Here is a 7,246-nt window from a genome sequence, read left to right as displayed (position 1 = left end):
CGTAGTCTGATTCTCACAGAGCTCTTAATCTAAGTAAGGAGAAACATATATAAGGAACTAACTAAGGACCCGACTATAAACCAGTGAGACAGAAGCCTATGTCCTGGTAAAGGCTGTAGAATTATGACTCAGTGCTGTTCATTGCTAGCTCTATTTGATAAATTCCTCTTAGAATTTAATAGCAGGGAAAAAGTCCCTTTCCTAAAGAGAATGAAGATTCTTTTTATCAGAGAAGAACAATCTCTGTTATGTTTCCCCTTTCACTTTATTGGCTAGTCAATGAAAATCTAAATGTAATAATCAGTGGTAGTCAAAACTGTATAACAAGTATCTTGTAGATTTCTCTGCTTTTCCCTACTTCATATGATTTCTGATTTTTTTTTCTATCTGTATGTTAATTGTTGTATTTTGTGTACATACACAAACCTATGTCTGTGTGTTTGCTGTCATTTAACCTTCCTTAAATCCTGTATAGTAGCTGTAGGGCATAGATAATAAATAAAACTTCATAAATACAGATGCTGGAGATGAAATAATTGATCCTGCCGATCCATGCTAAATCATTAAATACATAAAAATCTAAGATGCTATGCCCACCATCTAGACCCCAGACTCCTCCTGAATAACCTAGGTTTGGGGATTTATTCCAGGCTTTTGCACATGCACTTCTCAGGCTGTGATAAACCTTTATGCCACCTCTTTCCCTACAGTAGCTCTTGTTGTTTATTTTACACCATTTCATGCATATGCAGGTACCACAAGTTGGAGAGAGAGAGACATGTAATTTACTCCACAGAACATCCCAATATTGGCTTTGTGTCCCACCTTCTGTCCGCAAGAGCCCTTCTAGTCCACTGGTGTGGACCTTTGTATAAGCTTCATCTCTACCAACATTTCACTTTCTTAGTTTTAATTTTCTGTCTTTTAAACATTTACTTTAAATTGATCTTGCTATATTTTAACATGTTCTTAAATCCATTCTGAAACAAGGTGGGAAACAATCAAATAAAGCTTTGTAAAATCAGGGTTTTGAAACCATGTCTGCACATTGAAACACATAGTAAAAACAGAGCTTCCAAGGTAGCATCCTAGACCTACATATTCAGTGATCAGGTCTGGATGTCTTTGTTTCCAGATGTAAGAGATATATGACATATGGACATTGTCTTAGTTTATTAGCTGCTATGACAATAACATAGACTGGGTTGCTTATAAAATCAGAAATTTATTTCTCACATTTCTAGAGGCTAAGAAGTCCAAGAACAAGGTGCCATCAGATTCGGTGTCTAGCGAAGGCCTTCTTTCTCGTTCATAGACAGCCGTCTTTTCACCGTGTCCTCACATGGCAGAAACGGCAAAGGAGCTCTCTAGGGTCTCATTTATAAGGACACTAATCTTATTCATGAGGGCCGCCCCCACTCATAAACTAATCACCTCCCAAAGACTCCACCTCCTAATACCATTATAGTAAGAGTTAGGTTTCAACATATGAATTTTGGGGAGAAGCAAGGATTTAGTCCATAGCATTCCACCTCCGGTCCCCTAAAATCCTTCTCACATGAAAAATATATTCATTACATCCTAACATCCCCAAAGGTCTTAACTTGTTCCAGCATCAACACTAAAATCTAAAATCCAAAGTCTCATCTAAATATGATTTAAATCAGATATGGGTGAGATTCAAGGTATGATTCATCCTAAGGCAAATTATTCTCCAGCTGTAAACGTGTGAAACCATATAAGTTATGTGCTTCCAAAATACAGTGGTGGGTTAGACACAGGATAGATGTTTCGATTCCAAAAGGGAGAAATCAGAAAGAAGAAAGGAGTACAGACATATTGGAGATTTTTCAGGTTTCTTTCCAGACCACCACAATAAAGCGACTATCACAAAAATAAAATGAGTCACATGAATTTTTTGGTTTCCCAATGCATATAAAAGTTATATTGACACTAGTCTGTAGTCTATTAAGTGTGCAATAGCATTATGTCTTGAAAAACAATGTATATACCTTAATTAAAAAATACTTAATTGCTAAAAAATGCTAACCATCATCTGAGCCTTCAGCGAGTCATAGTCTTTTTTGCTGGTGGACGGTCTTGCCTCAATGTTGATGCCTGCTGATTCATCAGGGTGGTAAGTGATGAAGGCTGGGGTGGCTGTGACAATTTCTTAAAATAAGACAACAATGAAGTTTGCCGCATCTATTGACTCTTCCTTTCATCAGCAATTTCCCTGGAGCATGCAATGCTGTTTGATAGCCCTTTCCCCACAGTAGAACTTCTTTCAAAATTGGAGTTAATCCTCTCAAACCCTGACACTGCTTTATCAACTAAGTTTATGTCATATTCTAAATCCTTTGTTGTCATTTCAACAGTCTTCACAGCAACTTCACCAGGTGTAGATTTCATCCCGAGAAACCACTTTCTTTGCTTATCCATTAGAAGCAACTCCTCATCCATTCAAGTTTTATCATGAGATTGTAACAATTCAGTTACATCTTCAGGCTCCACTTCTAATTCTTGTTCTCTTGCTTATTCTACCACATCTGTAGTTTTCTCTTACACTGAAGCCTTGCACCCCTCAAAGTCATCCATGAGGGTTGGGATCAACTTCTTCCAAATTCCTGTTGATATTTGGACCTCTTCCCATGAATCACGAATGTCCTTAATGGCATCTAGAATGGTGAATCCTTTCCAGAAAGTTTTCAATTGACTTTGCCCAGATCCATCAGAGCAATCACTCTCTATGGCAGCTATAGCCTTATGAAATGAATTTCTTAAATAATAAGACTTGAAAGTCAAAATTACTCCTTGATTCATGGGCTGGAGGATGGACGTTGTGTTAACGGGCATGAAAACAGGATTAATCTCTTTGTACATCTCCATCAGAGCTCTTGGGTGACCACGTGCATTGTCAATGGGCAGTAATATTTTGAAAGAAATCTTTTTTTTCTGAGCAGCAGGTCCCCATGGTGGGCTTAAAACATTAAGTAAACCATGTTATAAATAGATGTTCTGTCGTCCAGGCTTTTTTGTTTCATTTCTAGAGCACAGGCAGAGGAGATTTAACATAATTCTTAAGGACCTTAGGATTTTTGGAATGGTGAATGAGCATTGGCTTCAACTTCAAGGCACCAGCTGCATTAGCCCCTAACAAGAGATTCAGCCTGTCCTTTGAAGCTTTGAAGCCAGGCACTGACTTCTCCTCTCTAGTTATGAAAGTCCTAGGTGGCATCTTCTTCCAAAAGAAGGCTGTTTTGTCTACATTGACAATCTGTTGTTTAGTGTACCACCCTCATTAATTGTCTCAGCTAGATCTTCTGGACAACTTGCCACAGCTTCTACATCAGCATGTGCTGCTTCATCTTGTACTTTTATGTTATGGAGATGGCTTCTTTCCTTAAACCTCATGAACCAACCTCTGCCAGCTTCAGACTTTTCTTCTGCAGCTTCCTCACCTCCCTCAGCCTTCATAGAATTCAAGAGAGTTAGGGCCTTGTTCTGGATTAGGCTTTGGCTGAAGGAAATGTTGTGGCTGATTTGATCTCCCATCTAGACCACTGAAACTTTCTTCACATCAGCAGTAAGGCTGTTTCACTTTCTTATCATTTGTGTATTCACTGGAGTAGCACTCTTAATTTCCTCCAAGAACTTTCCCTTTGCATTCACAACTTGGCTAACTGGCACAAGAGGCCTAGCTTTCAGCCTGTCTTGGCTTTTGACCTGCCTTCCTCACTAAGCTTAATCGTTTCTAGCTTTTCCATTAAAGTGAGAGACTTTTCATTTGAACACTTAGAGGCCATTTTTGGGTTATTAGTTGGCCTAATTTCAATATTGTTCTGTCTCAGGGAATAGGGAGGCCCAAGGAGCGGGAGAAAGATAGGGGAAAGCCGGTCAGTGGAGCAGTCAGAAGACCCACAGTACTTATTAAGTTCACTGTCTTATGTGGGTACAGTTCATAGCGCCCAGAGACAGTTAGGGTTGTAACATCAAAGTAACTGATCTTAGATCACCATAAGAAATAAAAATAATGAAAAAGTCTGAAACATTTTGAAAATTACGCAAATGTGACACAGAGACAGGAAGTGGGTAAGTGTTGTTGGAAAGATGGCACCAATAGACTTGCTCAAGACAGGGTTGCCACAAACCTTCAATTTGCAGAAAAGAAAAAGAATTTTCAAAGTGCAATAAAATGAGGTATGCCTGTAACTGTTCCCAAGTAAGTCCAAACTATAAGGCAAACTCCATGAGGTCTTAAGGCTCAAGAATAACCCTCTTTGCTCAATGCTCTGCCCTACTGCCCACAGAGATGGAGGTCACACCATTTGAACCCACGGGGGTGGTGGTTCTGTCCCCGCAGCTTTGCTGGGCAGGAGTTGGGCCCCCAAGACTCTGGGTGGCCCTGCTCCCCACCGGCTTTGGGTGAAGGTTATCTGGTCTGTTGAAAACTAGACCATGGTCCCCACCCCACCCTTTTGAAACCAAGGAGACAACCCTGATGATCTCTGAATTGCTTTTGAGGTCATTTTTCCTTTGTCCTGGAGAATAGCTCCTGACTTCTGTTGAGGTGGCTGATCCAAGCTAATCTCCTTATCAAATGGTCAGTTGGCCACACCCTTGGTGTTCTCTCCCTCTCATTTTTTTATAACATGGAAAGGCTGAGAACTCCCCAAATCTTTAAGTTCTGCTTCTTTTTTTGCTTAACACTTCCATCTTTAAGTCATTTCTCTCTTCTCGTATTTTAATGTAAGCAATCAGGAGGAGTCAAGCCACACCTTCAACACTTTGCTTAGAAATAGCTTCAGTTAAATCCAATTTTATCTCTCACAAGTTTTACCTTCTGTAAAACACCAGAACATGAACACAACTTAGCCAACTTTATAACAAGGATCACCTTTCCTCCAGTTTCTAATAGCACGTTTCTCATTTCCATCCGAGATCTCATCAGAATAGCCCTATCATCCATATTTCTTCCAACATTCTGTTCAGGATTACGTAGGTACTCACCAAGAAGATAGAGGCTTTCTCTATAGCTCACTGCCTTTAAAGGTCTGTTCATGGCAGTGTAGGTTCTTTCTAGCATGCACCTCAAAACTCTCCCAGTCTCTACCCATTACCTAGTTGCAAAGCCACTTCACATTTTTAGATATTTGTTACAGCAGTACTCCAACTTGTTGTTACCAACTTCTGTCTTCGTCCATTTGCATTGCTATAACAACAACAACAAACAAAACATAGATCGGTGGCTTATGAAAACAGAAATTTATTTCTCACAGTTCTGGAGAAAGAAGTCCCGTATCAAGGTGCCAGAAGATTTGGTGTTTTTGTGAGAGCCCACTTCCTGGTACATAGAGAGGTATTTTTTTGCTGTGTCCTCACATGGCAGAGGGGCAAGGGAGCTCTCCGGGGTCTCTTTTATAGGGGCACTAATCCTATTCATAGAGTTCTGCCTTCATGACCTAATCACCTTCCAAAGACTCTCCCTCCTAATACCATCATGTTAGGGATTAGGTTTCAATATATGAATTTTGGAGAGACATAAACATTCAGTCTATAGCATACAGGTATAAGCTCCCCTGGGTGTTTTGGATCCCAGGATGAATCATTCCTCAATTCTATGGATAGTAGAAATGTCCCTTTGTTTCACAATAAATCCATTCACATTCTACTACTACTCACATGGATATCATCCAACCCATAACCAACCTACAGGTAAAACAGTCATAATTGCGCATATTTCTGTAACTCCAAGCTGTTCAGGCTTAAATAACATTATAACTCTCATCTGATTGCATTGGTTATACTTCTAACACAATGTTAAATTATAATTCCTGACTTCAAGGAAATGTGCCCATTGAAAACTAGTATTTCCCCATTTAGAGCTAAATTCTATTTCTCTGTCTATCTCTATCTATCAATGAATATACTTACAGATATAGATAGATTAATCATGTTATAATAGTATTCACAAATTCCTTTTTGTTTTTCTTTTTTTAATTAATTAATTAATTTATTTATTTTTGGCTGTGTTGGGTCTTCGCCTCTGTGCGAGGGCCTTCTCCAGTTGCGGCGAGCGGGGGCCACTCTTCATCGCGGTGCACGGGCCTCTCACCCTCGCGGCCTCTCTTGCTGCGGAGCACAGGCTCCAGACGCGCAGGCTCAGCAGTTGTGGCTCATGGGCCCAGTTGCTCCGTGGCATGTGGGATCCTCCCAGACCAGGGCTCGAACCCGTGTCCCCTGCACCAGCAGGCAGACTCTCAACCACTGCACCACCAGGGAAGCCCCACAAATTCCATTTTTTATTGAGTTTTTTTTTTATCAGGAATTATAGTTAAATTTTGTTGAACTTTTTATCAGCATCTAGAGCTAATTATATGAGCTATCTGTTTGAGCTGTAAATATGGGGAATATAGGATTTTCTGTATTTGAACTATACCTCCATGAAAAATACACATGTTCAATGTGCTGTTGGATTCTGTTTGTTAATATTTTATTTAAAATGTTTATATATATTCGTGTAACTTAGATTGTTCTACAGCTTTGTGAGGGGGGAGAAGGGGGTAAGCTAAATTTATCAATTCTAAAGCCACTATCTAATTTAATAGGGAAACACTAGAAATATTTTCCTAAAGTCAAGAAAAAGGCAAGAATATTGACTATCTATACTACTATGTAAAAAATTAGAGGTGTGAGAATTGGAAAAGAACTAAAACTATCTCTATTTGTACATGAGATGACAGTATACTTGGAAAATCCATGAGAATAAATGATAAAAAGAAATAATGAACAAATCACTAAGTAGTATACTGTAAAATTTAAAATCAAAAACCTTACTATGAATAAACTATGACTGTTTAGAGGATATAATAAAAGAAAAACTCCATTATATAATAGTTACAGAATTCTTAGTAATAAAGTTAACATGAAATAGACAAAATCTACAAGAAATAAACTTCAAAATTCTTTGAAGGACACAAAACTAGCCTTGAATAAAGAAAAAGACTTGTTCTTGGTGGGCATCTTACCATTATAAAGATGTTAGTTCTCCCCGTTAACATATAAATATAATGCAATTGCAATAAAACACAAACAGTATTACTTTGTCTTGTTTGGTTTTATTTTGGAGTTAGAGAACATGATTATAAAGTTTACATGGAAAATAAACTTGAAAAGTCACTTGGAAAAGCCCTCAAAAAGAACAACAATAGGGAGACTATCTTTATCAGATATTAAAACAAGTTAT

The 7,246-nt window shown here is 38.6% G+C and overlaps 1 pseudogene; it reads right to left on the bottom strand.

The window, feature by feature from the left end:
• Positions 1–2,045: 2,045 nt before the first annotated feature.
• Positions 2,046–3,806, bottom strand: LOC137770937 (tigger transposable element-derived protein 1-like; annotated as a pseudogene).
• Between the last annotated feature and the right edge of the window lie 3,440 nt (positions 3,807–7,246).

The sequence above is a fragment of the Eschrichtius robustus genome, chromosome 10 (assembly GCF_028021215.1).
Source record: "Eschrichtius robustus isolate mEscRob2 chromosome 10, mEscRob2.pri, whole genome shotgun sequence".
Taxonomy (NCBI): domain Eukaryota; kingdom Metazoa; phylum Chordata; class Mammalia; order Artiodactyla; family Eschrichtiidae; genus Eschrichtius; species Eschrichtius robustus.
The sequence above is the reverse complement of the archived record's forward strand: the minus strand, read 5'-3'. Positions and strand labels throughout refer to the sequence as shown.